Genomic DNA, 14853 nt, shown 5'->3' with positions numbered 1-14853 from the left:
GCTTTTAGTATTGTCCCATAGTATGCGTTGGCTGTACGTGTAGGGCTGCATACACACACTCCTGAGCTCTGCAGCGTGCCTGAGGTTGGCCTGGGCAGTTCACATTTGCCATAAATAGATTTTCAAGTCCAGAGAAGAGATTGCATTCTACTGAGAGGCCAAGTTGCCCAAGTACATCATGGCTTTTTGTGGTGTTACCTATTGGATGAGAAGTGGACAGGGCTAGAGCTGCCCAGCCTTGGGTCTAGACAGTCCTGGCAAGTTTAAAAGCATACATATACTGGTGCATACGCGTGTATATGCATATGCTCCTCTCAAGCAGAAAGCAGAAGACAAGGCTAAATGGATCTGAATGTAAATGTAGTATCTATATAGGCACAAAAATTGCACTGGACTCAGTGGAACGAGAGTCAGTACCCCCTAACACTGGCTCTGGAGTGGTGCACCTCTGTGCACTGTCCATCCAGACGGTGAGGATTCATGCAGACCCCTAGGAAGGCTGCAGCCGTGCAGACAAACCATACCTGGTGGCAAGGCGGCAGTCTGACTTCCCGCTTGTAATTGCTAGACCTCCCCAGCATAAGGGAAACCTGAGCATCTGCTGAGGCGTGGGAATTTATGAGGACATTTATGAGGTTCTACTTTATTGCAAAAGAATGAAACAGAAGTCCACACTGCAGGGCCTTGGTCAGTACTTATTCCAGCGACCAGCTCCAGCAGCTGCGGTGGGCACTGACACCTAAGAGCTTCACCAAAATGAGAAATAAAACAAAAACGATGAATAGATACCCTAGGGAATTTGCTTGGCTTAGCCACTGTGTGACTTAGAGTCAAAAAATGACCTGCTGCGAAGATCCATCTTGTCAGCCTGTGCTGAGACCAAGTCTCCTCCTGGGTGCACAGTGCTCAATGACAGAAGCTGGCAAGCTCTACTTTTAAAACAATAATACCTAAGGGATAGTATGATCGAGAAACTCCTGTTAATGTTTACTGTGTTGCAGAGAAGAGATAATTCATTTTTGAGAAGAGCACCAGGTTCAACCTGAGATGGCTGACAAGAGTTCATTTGAGACCAGACCGTTCTGGTACTCCTCTCCAGGTGAGCAGTTTCAAGACCTGGGGGATGGCTTTCTGTGTCCCAGAACATTTTTAATAGATACAGCAAGAGGCCTTGCCTCTATTGAAGACGAATTCCCTCATTTTCAGGGTGTTTCCAACCATTTCTTGTAATTGTTCAGCCCTTTCTGTCACTTCTGCAGCCAGGAGAAAGGACAAGCAGCCCTGAATTAAGGGTCATCTCACCTGCATCATCATTTATCCATTTCTTCAATCCGCCACATCTGACGGTATAGTCCGAGGTGTGTGACAAGACTCTGGTGTGAAGTGCAGCTCATCAGCCCCCGAGATACTTGTCTGTCAGCGATCGACCACAGGAACCGAGAAAAAAACAGGCAGAAATGCCTCTGAGGGTGCTGGCAGGAACCCCAGCAATTTTGCACTGTGACACACCCTCGGTGCTGCTTCAAGGCACCATCCCTGCGGCAGCAGGAGAGATGAAGCCATGTAACCAAGACTCCTTCTGTGCCACCCTTCTTGCCATGTCTCTCCTCACCTGGTGCCCCAAGAGATGCGAGCAGAACCAGGGGCTGCACGTCAGCTGGATTGCATTGTTTTCTGCTCTGACATCAGCATCTCCATGGGAGTTGACCCTGAGCAGAGCTCAGAGGAGGGGGATGAGCAGTATCACAGCCTCGTGACTGGTGCAAATGAGCACTGCTGATCCCATATGTTTAAAAGTTGCAGGACCCAGCAGAATAATATGCTTAGCTAGAAAAAAATATCAGGGGTTAAAATAAAGCTGAGGCTTTTTAGTTGCTGTCTTGTTTTTTTGACCTTTAGAGCAACATTCAAGTTGTGTTTTCTAGCTTTTCTTCACATCTGTGACAAGTAGAAATATACTCTTTTTTAAAAAAAAAAAAAAAGAAAGAAAACCACACTATAATTATTTAATCCACTGCCTGATCATGAATAAAGTGAGATTTAGGATCAAATTCTGAGAGGGGTGGGAAATGCCCTTCTCGCTTGCTGTGCCTGCAGGCCAACCTTGCAGCAGAGCACTGCCACCCATGCTCTCACACTCTTCTTACAGTTCCTCACCTTTCCAAGCAAAAAGCCAAGAACCTGCAGTGTGGCTTCATGAACTGAGATTATGGGCAATCCACATAACAGAAGAGAAACATTCCCCACCTCGTGTTTTCTGAGGCAGAGGTTTATTCCTTCATCTCTCCCACCTCCTCACTAACAGCTCCTTTGAGAGCCTGCAGCATCCAGCCGGGCTTTCGCAGCTGGAAAGAGGTGTGGGCTGTAGACAAAACCACCGTGCTCTCCAAAACGACTTTACTGCTTCTTGCACGAGCAATGGATTGATTTTGTTTCAAAGGTTTCTTTTTAATAAAATGAATGTCAATAACTATAAACGCTCTGACAAAATGTGTCATACTCAGCATCATAGGAACCAAGCTCAATTAAGCAAGAAGGAGGCTGTTTTGCTCTTATTTGAGAACAGCAGGGAGAGAACAGGAGGTGGAGAGCTGTAACATGCTCCTGTCTGGGAACGAACTGTGCACAGCATGGGCAAGAGGGAATCTGAAGGACTGGGATTATGATGTGTGAATTTTCTGAGCTGTGCGGGTATTTGCTGACCTTTTCCACCAAAGCATCGCTGTCATTAAAGGACGCTCAATTAGGATGTGTAGTGAGGTAAATGTATTCGCAGACTCAGAGGACTGTACTTGCTTATACCATCCTTACGTGCTGCTCAATATATTTAAAGCAGTGGTGATTAAAGCCACCAAAAATAAAGCTACCACATGTTCCACTGTGTGATGTTATCCATCCTCAAGTTCGGGGGCCATACTGAGACATTTCAAACACACTAGAAATTATATATATATGGAGAAGTCCTGTAAGTTTTCACTGAAATTCATGTTTTTATAGGCTTTTGAACTGCTCTGTAGAATTTAGTAGGGACCCTCCTCTGCAGAGCAGGGCAGTGGAGGTGTCACTGGTGTGACATACTGCAGCTGTCCCAGGGAGAGAAATGCTGGCTTTACTGGCATTGCAAGCTGGCATTACTGAATCTGCCATAGATGTTTCTGGATGCAGGAAAAATGTATGTGTCCCCTTCCTGCAGGACAGCACGCTGCGCCGAAGGTTTCAGGGCAGTGATGGTTGTGACCAGAAGTGTCACAGAATGGGGGCTCGCAGAGATGCTCAGCCAGAGGCAGGGTTTGGTGCAGATGGGAGCTAGCTAAGTGAGAGGGACTCCCAAAGCTGCAGTAACATTTGGCATCGTGGGTACAGGAATAGCTCTTTTCAGGTGACGAGAAAACTTGTTCAGGCAGCTTCAGCAACAGAGGATTTACAGGATGGAGGCAGTCTCGGCACTGCTGTACCTGCACTGAGGGCAGGAGGAGGATGTATTCAGCATGACGGAAATGAAAAAGAACAGGCCATTGCTTAACTGTTGCTCGTTTTGTCCTGGGCAGGTGTGCCAGCTGAGTGGCAATGGGTGCCAGAGACCTTCCGTGGGGTGGAGAATGTGCTGTCTTCATCTCCCGGTCCAGCCCCAAGCCCAGAGAGCAGTCTAGCTCTTCCTAAGAGTTACAAAGACGGCAGCGCAGCTCCTTCATTATAGTAGGATTTTGGGTAAGAAACAGAAAAGGCCTGACTTTTTCTGTGGCTGTGGAAAGCAGGCTGCCCATGTGAAAGGAAAGTGGGGCTGGGGGCTGTGCTTAGGCTGTCTCCTGTGGGCACACAACATTGCCAGGGAGCAGGTGGTCCCGAGTCCATGGGCTCAGCAGCACCGGGGAAAGAAGCCCACAGTGGGAAGCAGCAAAAGTGATCATGAAGGCAAATAATTCTTGAAATTGCTACAAGAGGACACTACCCCATTCGGTGAAACAGCCTGCATTACCCGACTGAGTGTAAACAGTATCAGGTACTCAGTGGCCTTTAGAGTCACTGCGCTGAACTTTCTCATTATCATTTCGCAAAGAGTGTGAAAGAAGAGTACTGCATAAAGCTGAAATCCATTCCTCCTAGTGCAGCAAGGGTGAAAAATTCTGTACTGGCAAGCTGTGAGTGGTCCTTCATTTTTTCTGTATACCAAGAGAAAATAAGTCCTTTTACTGTGCACAGGACTGTGGGAAGATTAAGAAAGGGTAACAATTAAATGGCTCACTCCTGAACCTGCAACATGTCCTTCAAACGTCCAGAAGTTTCATCCTCAGTGGAAAAACAAGTAGCCGAAGGGGCAGTAATTCAGGGACACAGTCCTGATTGCCCTTACTGAACTGGGTGCTTTTTGCCCAGGCAAATAAACATTACTGGAGTCAGCATGGCACCTTGACAAGAATAAACTTTACCCTCATACAGGAAGAGACTGGCAGGTAAAGTTGAATTTTAGATAATCTTTTGCTACCTCCCATTCAATAAAACAATTTTTGTATGCTAAATGGAGGGGGAGAATGAGACGTGGTATTGCGTGCTTATGAGTTATACAAACCAGGCACCTCTGTATTGTACTAAATTGCAGCAATTTATTACACTGAATACCTTTGACAAAACTTTAAAACCTAAAGGATTAAAACCAAGGCAAACTTTCTGACGGCTGCTGCTATCAGTAATGGCTGAGTCAGCCAATAGCAGCGTGTGGTGCTTTCAGGGGAAGAAAACTTTAACCTGCAATTAAAAACAAATCTCAAGAAGGGAGGAGAAAAAAGCCTTTATTGATTTCTCACTCTGCCACAGCATGTGAATAACTCTCCTGAATAACACTAGCAGATGTAGTGGGAAAGAGTTCACACCCGCTGCAGAAAGGAACAGAAATTGATATCCAGTGCCCAGCGTATCCAAAGTTCTGAGTGGGTTTAAGGGATTAATAATTACCAGTACACACCGAGGAAATAATTGCCCCTATTAGCACACGGTTTAGGAGGTTTTTCATTTTTATACTGTAAAGGATATGATGTGAAAGTTACTTTTTAGGCAGAGATTTGATGAGGGCTTGGATGAATCCTGAAGCACCTCCAAAATAGCAGGAGGATTAGAAGAAGGCTGGAGGAGAGAGGAAGGGGCAGGGCATTTTCAGACCCACTGCAGCTCTCCAGCAATATGCTCCGCTCTGGTTCACAATTATGCACAGGAGTGCAATTTTGTCACCCACCTCTTTCCCATTCTACAGCGTGTACGGCATACCAATTACCTGTTGTGGTGACAGCCGTAACAAATTTCCTGTCACTTTAAAAAAAAAAGGCATCAGGAGAACATTGTCAGTAAAAGTCGGGGGAAAAGGCATGGGAATTTGAAGCCTGGGAGTTTTTGTTAGGTCTGGTTCGTTTCCGTGCTCCCCATCCCTTTAACATAACTTTCTAGAAAGATATACACATACTTAAAAATACACTTTTTTTCTGCCTGTTGTAGGACATTTCAACAGCACTGCTAACAACGCCAGCCCTGCAGGGCTACATTGGATGAGACAGCGAGAGAATCAGTCAGCTGGTACAGACTGGCATGGTTCTGCTGAAATCCGTGGACCCTTTTCAATTCGCACCTGCTGTGCCTGCCTTTCCTCTGGAATTGGCCCTCTTGTCTCACACCTCCCGAAGCAAGCGGGAGTGAGCAGGGCTTTTCTGGCCTGCCCTGGGACACCCTGCAAGCAGAGCCACAATAAAAGAAACGTCTCCTGCTGTTAACGGTTAACCGCTGAGCTCATCGCTCTCGGTGTCGGTGCCACTGCCGGCTTGGACGGTGCCCTTGTGCAATGAAGACCTTCAGGCTGTTGCTCCTGAGGGTCTCCTGCAGCTTAATGACTTCATATTTGCGTTTTGGTGGTGGTAACAAACCTTAAGCCAGGAGGGCTCAGTCCCCAAAGCACTGCACAAACATGGTCTGGGGACTCAAGTTGCAGAATACCTTCTCTGCAATACCCGCAGCTCTGCAAAAATTATCCAGTCTTCGCTGACAAGCAAACCTCTCACCTGTCAAACTCTGCCTCACATGTTCAGCACTAAAAATTAAGAATCTTAAATAAAAGGGGTGTTTTAGGAAGCTAAATGTATTCTAGAGATGAGATGATTCTATTTTTACATCTCTAATTAGTCACACTTGATAGTAATAGTAGCATTACTTGGATTATGCTATGTCATTAATATTATGCAAAATGCTAGATATCAGTTGTGACATTATCTTTTCCTTTCCACCGCTAGACCAGAATTTCACCAAACAATAATCTGTCACTTAAAATCTTTTTCTTCCATTTTCTTTTTTTTTTCAATTTTACCTGTCTTATGTACAAGCATAAGCGTACCCATCTTAAAGGAGCAGGAAGGTGCAGAAATCCTGCCAGGAATCGAGATGCCAGGCAAGGACCCCACCACACTGGCTGGAGAACACCAAGCACAACGGCTGGTGTTTACTCAAAGGTGTCGATTTGGGAGTACCGTTGCCCAGTGCTGATGCTCCCCGAAAAGGGCAGTGCATGCACAAGCTGTCACTTTCGTTATTAAGGACCAGACCGGTTGAGCCGCAGAGAGTTTTTGGTGGAGGTGTGCTGGAAACCTGCTGCGCTGGGAGAAAGCTGCGAGCCGACGTGGCAGGTAGCTCCCGCGGCGCACTGGCTCTCTTGGCACGCACGGCCACCGCGCCGCTGCAGCGTGCTGGGCTTGTCGGAGACACCAGTGAGACCCTGGGTGGGCTTGTGCCAGCACCCTTTGTCAAAAGGCAGAGCGGCTGTTGGGAGCCATCTTGCAGGCAGAGGTTTTATTCCTCAAGATGCCTTAGGCTGAGGGCTGAGGCTGTTGGATGCAGGTGCCACCCTGTGAACGTACCCCATGGTGGGAGTACATTAATCTACCCGCTCCTGCACTTGGGGGCAAGTTAGAAGCCCTCAGTGCAGGACCCACGCAGGGGAGGGGAAGGACACAGAGACAAACTCTGTTTTGGTACTTGTTCCTCAGGCAGCGAGATGTCCTATGCCTGGGGAGAAGGTGCCTGCCCCAGGCAAGGGTCCCCCCATCCCCTGGGCACCCACCAGGGGCTGCATCCGCAAGCGTCTGAATGGGAGCTGTGGACTTTTCCTCTGGTCCTTGGGCTTCAGCCTTTGAAACACCAAGTGATGTCAGTCCTCTGTGTTACACCACAGCATATTTGTGCCAGTGCTGTTTGGGGAGCTTCCACCAGACTTAAGAACAGTGGACTTTGCTTCTCGTGGTGTTTAGCATTCAGCCCTCTGTTCTGCAAAAAATAGCTATCTTCTTTCTCAGAAACAATATTTGTTAGTTTAAATAGACATTTATGCCTTTGACCAAAGGTTTTAGTTGTATTTTTTTCTCCTTACTAAAGCAGCTGTCCTTCTGGCAAAGAGACGCTTGCACCACTTAGTGGGGTGGATCCCATCTCTCCCAAGCAGATACTGATCTCCAAACAGGGCCCAATGGTTCAAAACCGAACCCCATTGCTGACACCAGCTCTGCAACCGGTTGTTGACAGACAGTACCTGTGCCCTCCTCCTCCTCACACCCTCTGCCCTCTCTGACAGGACTGCAAACACCATCTGGTCCCCTGTGCCCCTGACTGTCACCTCCCCTAGAGCTCTGTAGTCACCTTTGACATTCCCCAGCAGTATCATCGGTGCCCACATGTGAGAACATCACAGGATAATAGCCAGAGAGTCAGTTATAGTTACAAGCCTTCAGATAGAACGGGAGCCTTCTTCTCAGTGTCAGAAGCCACCAGCTTCCATCCTCTGCTTTCCCCAGAGGTTGCACTTGCTGTTCTGCTGGGACAGGCTCTGCCTGCATCTCCACTGCAGCTGGGGTCTGGGGCTCTTGAAGCTGTTGCATGTCTGAGATGATCCCTTCTCTCTCTCTCTCCATTCTGCTACACTTTAATTTGCTTTTATTTTTTTTTTTAATATGTGAGAGATATTCTTGTCTTATGCTATGATTTCTTTATTAAAAGAGAGTGACGAAGCAATTACCTTGGGTTCCTGCCTGGTAGGAGAGCTTGCATAAGCAGACGTCCCTTACTCAGTGTAATCTTCTATCAACCTGAGCAAAAGGCATTAGAAGCGTATTGGAATGAAGCTGTATTTGCCTAGCTAGCATGTGGTTTTAGAGGAAAATTTCTTTGCCTATAGGGAAAATAAAAGGTCAACATACCATTTAAAGTTGGTTAAAACCATATTCAAGCTGGTTCAAGCCATGATCTGGCTGGTATTTTCAAGGGGAAAAATATCACTGAAGAAAGCGTCTTCATCAGACAAACCAAATACTGCCATTTGTCCTGAGTATCCTTTTGGTGTGAAGCAGAGGAAAGGAAGGGGAGAGGTGATACATGGTAGGAGATATAATTTACTAGGACTTTGTAAACTAAGGCAGAATGGAAGGATGGAGGACACAAAACAGATTTTCTGTGAGGTATTTGGGAGTACTCCTAATGTGAAATGTTCAACTCTCTGCCAAAAAAAAAAGTTATTTACACCACTGTTATTTTCTGACCAGCCTTAATGCCCTACCCTGCGCTAATTCTCTGCAGAAAGTGTGCCCCAAACATGCACAGAAAAGTTTCCCAGGCTCTCTTACCATGACTGAAAGGCGGATCTTGACAACTCGTGCCTGACCATGGCTCACAAAGAGCATTGAAGCAAAGCATTATTTTGTTACTTTCCTTACATGACAGCATAGGGACCCCAACAGATTTTTTGCTCTTTGAAAACAGGACATAAAACAAATTTGTGAACTAATTGAAATTATGGTTTGGGCAGGGCGAAGGAGACACAAGGATGTAAGTCAGGAGCAGATTTTTTGGGCCCTGCATCCGTGTTGCTCCGAGTGAACGACATATGTTGGGTATGTTTGTTAGCTGCACAAGAAAGTCATAGCTTTGCTCCTTTTCAAAAGAAAAGGGATGATTACAAGAGCTGACGTACTTAACTCTGTGACACTGATCCTGCTACCTGAAGAAGTTCAACCAGTTGTGCCTAAGAATTAATTGAACACAATCGGATTAATTGGAAAGCATGCAAATGCTTTATAGCAAAGGCAGAAAAGTATCTGTACTCACATGGTTGTCATCTCAGGCACTCTATGTTCAGAAACACGTTACAAGCTATCTGCATGGCAAGCAAAATAGCTGGGTAGCCTCAGATAACCCTGCTGGGCATGCCAGCCCATGCTTGGAAGAGAGCTCAACCCTGCCTAAAGGTCCATAGGGTCCTTGCTGTCTCAGATTTTGCCCAGGCAGCTAACAAAGGTCTGCACATCATGTGGCTGCAAACATGCAGGCTCCTTACTAGTCCTGCATAGCAGCAGTCCAGAGTCCTGCCAGAGTGAGGGACTAGTTTGGAGCAACAAGGGGTGAACCCATGGCATGTATTTTCCCCATGATGCTGCTGGAGTCTTATTACAGACCCCCCACGTCTGCCTTGGGATACCTTGCTCGTGCAACATGGTCTTTGGGCAGTGATTTGAGTTGGAGCTCCCTTGTTTTGAGAACAGAACTGGAGAGCTACGTGGTTAAAGGAATATTTGTTAAGAGAATGTAGCCCCCAAGTGATCACAAAGGGCTATCAACAGAGACATTGCCTGTGCCCTCCACAGCCTAATCCCAGGGCTGCACTGAAGACTACACAGGCCCTTTTCCTCTTGGTTCACAGGTGTATGTATTGCCACAGAGTCATGATCGTTCAGTGACAAGTTTGCCTGGAATACACATGACAATAGACTATGAAAGAAGTATTTCAAAGACTTTACCTGCATAAGGTGCCAAGAGAACCTGACAGAATTAGTGGGGCCAACACAACTTCTCTCTCTATCTTGGCAAGGATTTTAGAATTTTGTTCATCCAAAATTGGCATATAGTCCAAAAATCACACATACTGATGAAGACACAATGCTGTCCGTAAGAAGGAGAAGGTCTGTTCAAGGAAGAAACCTCTCTGAGCTCTGTTCTACAGCCTCCAAGGTCTCAGTCACATATGAGAATTAAAAAATAACCAACTACAAAAAGTAATCTCGTAATCCTTTCACCCTCGAGATTGCTATTACTTTACGTGTCCTCGTTTTGATCTTCCATTGCCAATGGTCAAACATGCCACGACCCATCACCGTGTTACTACATCAGTACGGATAGTGCCTGCTTTGCAAAGCCAGGATGAAGGGTTCAAGATTGCTACCCAGACACCCTGACATCTAAGTTTGCCGTTTTGCCTGACCAGCACGGCAAGCACCTGCTGCCATCCTGATGATAAGTAGGATGAACCTGAACTTTTATTGCTCCAGGGACAGAGAACTGCTCATCTTAGAACCAGCAATTTGCAGCAAGCTGCTCTGCCTGCCACTGCGAGGAGTGACGTGCCTGGGAGGGCAGGAATGCGTCCGGCTAGTGCAAATCCTCAGCTCTCATGGTGTTACCTCTGTTCCTCTTCATCGATCCACTACTGTCACTTCTGGCTTGCGACTGCTGGAAATTTGATCTCCTGTTATTTTTTAATACAGGCTCTCTTGCTCTTTTATTAGAGGATCAAGGAGAGGACATCTCAAATAAGGGCATGGGATCAGGCTGTCTCCTAATAAACTGGTGCCAGCATTGGATAACAACTTGGAAATGAAACATTTCATTTCAGCTGCAATAATATGTGCGGATATGGTTTTGTCCACAATGATTACCTTACGGAAGATATTACATGAAGCACAATTCATTGAGTGAGTTCCTTTTATTTTGCTCAACGGTATGTCTCTTCTTTGCTAAAATTACAGGGTACATCCTTTTCTTCTTGTCCACTTGAAATGCCATGATGAAACGTTTTCTGTTATTGTCCTGGTTACTAAAATACTTGGTAATCCATTGCCACCACTCAAGAGAGCATGCCGGGAGTAGAGGAGAAGGGCAGGTGGCAATGGCTGGTGCTTTCACAGCACATGCTTGCGTCTTCAAAGCACAGGAATACACCAATGCCAGGTATCAAAACGCTTGTAAGATTAACGTTTCGTTACCTGACTGCCAAAGGTTTTGAGTCCCCACGGCATGAGCAGAATATGGAGGCTCTTTGAAACTTGTTCGCAAATTATGTTCTTAAATTTGATTAAAAAAGCAACACTGCTAATAATGGCTGGAATCATTGAGGTAACTGTATTTTTCTGTTGGTCCTTCAAATTTGTTAAATATGACTTTTAAATAGATTCGTGGAAAATTGTAAGAGAGACCTGTTTTGACGCCTGTCTGGATCAATAGTATCACTTGGCATGTGCCATCCAAAACCAGGACCGTGTTTGCGTTGTTAAGCGTGCGTGCTTTCAAAACAGTCCTGGACGTGTGGCAAATGGCACATTTCCCTCCATCCAGTCCTGGCTCTGCGCCCACCACGTAAATCTGTAGCACCAGCCCTCACCTGAGAGGCGGTCTGGGGGATGCTGGCCACATCGCTATCCCTTGAGACTTTCCATGAAGACAGAGGACGAACCATCACTTTTATCCGTAATCCCAGCCTGAAGGATTACATTATGCCTGATTAAATTCTGCTCTCCAGAATTTTGATTAGATTTCATTTCCCTCCTCGTGGCCTGGTGTTTAAGCTAGGTTTACTGTCCACAGTGATGCGGCTGCAGCAATCTCGCCGTAGGCAATGACAGGCGCTGCGGCAGGCACAGCAGCTCCTCTGAGCTGCTTGCTTCCACGTGCCTGTAGGCTTGCTGCCCACCTAGGTGTACAGCGTCACGCTACGCTCATGTGCCTATGGAAGCAGAGCTTCACTTCCGTTCCAGTGGTGAGCTTCTGGTGCAGCTGAGTAATGTATAGAATCATAGAATCATAGAATGGTTAGGGCTGGAAGGGACCTTCAAAGGTCATCTAGTCCAACCCCCCTGCAAGGAACAGGGATATCTCCAACTAGATCAGGTTGCTCAGGGCCTCGTCCAACCTGGCCTTGAGCATCTCCAGGGATGGAGCATCCACCACCTCTCTGGGCAACCTGTTCCAGTGTTCTACAACTCTCATGGTAAAAAATTTTTTCCTAATATCCAATCTGAATCTACCTCCCTCTATTTTAAAACCATTACCCCTTGTCCTATCACAACTGGCCCTCCTGAATAGCCTCTCCCCATCTTTCCTGTAGGCCCCCTTGAGGTACTGGAAGACCGCTATAAGGTCACCCCGGAGCCTCCTCTTCTCCAGGCTGAACAGCCCCAACTCTTTCAGCCTGTCCTCATAGGAAAGGTGCTTCAGCCCTCTTATCATCTTCGTGGCCCTTCTCTGGACCCTCTCCAACTGGTCCATGTCCTTCTTATGTTGGGGGCTCCAGAACTGGACGCAGTACTCCAGGTGAGGTCTCACAAGGACAGAGTAGAGGGGAAGAATCACCTTGATGTGATTCTGTATGTGCCTAGCTGAATTCTGGAGGCTGCCATTTATCCTAGTCAGGTCTCATAAATCTAATTTAATTTCAGATCTGGCATTACAAAGGCACCTGTTTTCCTGGGCCTTCAGCATGATGGCCTTTGTATTTGCGTTCCCGATATTATAGTTACAATTAGTACACCTATAGTCGCACACAGGCTGTACTCGGCGTCTTGCACCTCACAGCTGCTAAAAGCTGTTTCCTTTATGGTAGCATGGGTTTTTATGAGGTTGCGTAGATTCTTAGCTAGGGAATTAACCTGGGGCTGCCTAAAATTGTCCTGATATTGAGACAGTCTCTTCCTGTCTTTGAACATCTTCAGACACACTTTTTAATTTACTCACATGTGCAGTGGTTTCTTTCCCCATTATGCCATGAGGAACGTGTTTTTTTGGGAGCTGGTGAATGGCAAAGACTGCTGTGAGGAGGCTCTAAGGATGTTGACATTTTTGTTAAATGCAGCTTGCTGTTGGGATGATACAGATGGGAAGTTATGGATAGAGTCTTCCATTTTAGAGCTGTTGTGATTTAACCCAGCTGGTAGCTAAACACCAGGCAGCCACTCACTCACCTTCTCCCCCTCCAAGGGCATAGAGGGAGAGAATCGAAGGGGAAAATGGAAGGACACTCATGGTTTGAGATGAGAACAATTTAATAATTAAAATTAAATAAAAGTAATAATGATATGAATAATAACAAAAATAATAATAAAATATACAAAGAAGTGATGCACAGTGCAATTGCTCCCCACCCGCTGCTGCTTACCGCCCAGTCCATCCCCAGCTAGAGATCCTGGAGGAGAGAAATCCCAAAACCACAATCCCAGAAGAGAGAGCACGAGCTTCCCAGCCAATCCTCATCTATATATTGAGCATGACATTGCATGATATGGAATATCCCATTGGCCAATTTGGGCCTAAGCCCACATCCTAAGCCAGGGACTGTGGGTCCGTTGCTCCGGCTGTGCCCTCTCCCAGCTTATTGTGCACCTGCACACTGGCAAAGCATGGGAAGCTGAAAAGTCCTTGATTTCTTAGCAACAACGAAAGACATCAGTGTATTGTCAACATTCTTTTCATACCAAATCCCATATTAAATCTAAAACACAGCACTATTCTAGCTACTAAGAAGAAAACTAACTCTATCCTAGCCAAAACCAGAATAGTGTTTCACTTACCATCCAAAGAGCAGTGGTTTCGTGCAACTATTTACTACACCAGAGAACCAGGCAGATTAAACCAACACCTTGCATCAACAAAGGACTAGCTTTCCTTACCCTGAATAGTTTTATTCTCATGCATTTGCTTTTTAGTATTGATCATTAGAAGCTCACAGAAAATCTTTTCTGACAAAAGAGGGAGGATAGATCTCTATTATGAAGAGGCTGCAGTTCATTATTCCATTGAGGGTACAGACCTCCTGTTATTCAAAGGAAAAGTACTCATCAATAATCAGAGTTTATTTTTTCTGTGAATATACTTACTGGTCCTGGCAGAAAGCCAGCCTTCTCCAAGACAACTTGAAGTCAGCTCCTTCACATGCAGAAGTGACACTTTACTGTGTGACTAATTAATTTCCTAATTAGCAGCTGGCGGTCTATTATTATTTTTAATTAACTGATCCACCTAGGCTCCTTCTAAAACAAGCAACTGTTTATCATTGATATAAAAGCAAGATCCTGATATTTATGCGTTAAGCCCCACTAATATAAAAGGCGAGCCCTACAAGGGCTGTACAAAGCCTGTGCGTGACTCACCATCCGTGTTTGCATGCAAGAGATTGTGTGCAAACGCCTTCGTACCGATATAACCCCGACCTGCACACCCCCCCCCAATTCCTACATGCATTTTTCAGTATGGCTTTCAGCTCATGTCTTTTCAGAATGCTTCTTGCAGGTGGTTCAATATCTATATAGCAATAAATCAAGCTATGGGTGTAGTTTTGCCCAGGAATGCTTGTATGTTCTCCTTATCTGTTTATTAAAAGTAAAACGCTCTAAGGTGAGTTTTGCTTTATGGCATATGAACAATCGTCTGTGTAAACAAGTACATTCTGGTTGGAAAGCAGGCTGAGGAGCTTGGTTGAATTCAATCGGTTGATCCCAACAGGCTCTGTTTATGCAGCTGTGGCTTTTTACAAACTTGCTGCGTCATAAAAGTACCATATAAATATAACTTACTGAGAAGTATGAGGGGCCATAAGTCCTGGAGCAACTGAAGAGATATTAATAGAAAAGTGGTCTACAGCAGCCCAGGCTATATTAGACCAGGTCTGTGTCTGCCTGAAGCCTGGTAAGTGGAAACTCTCTGAGAGATTTATTCCTATGTGGGAAAGGGAGGAGGGAGGAGGGGCAGAACTGGATCTCTTATCAGAAGAAAAATAAATTCCTGAGAAGC

The sequence above is a fragment of the Tauraco erythrolophus genome, chromosome Z (assembly GCF_009769465.1).
Source record: "Tauraco erythrolophus isolate bTauEry1 chromosome Z, bTauEry1.pri, whole genome shotgun sequence".
Classification (NCBI taxonomy): Eukaryota; Metazoa; Chordata; class Aves; order Musophagiformes; family Musophagidae; genus Tauraco; species Tauraco erythrolophus.
This window is presented reverse-complemented; position numbering follows the sequence as displayed.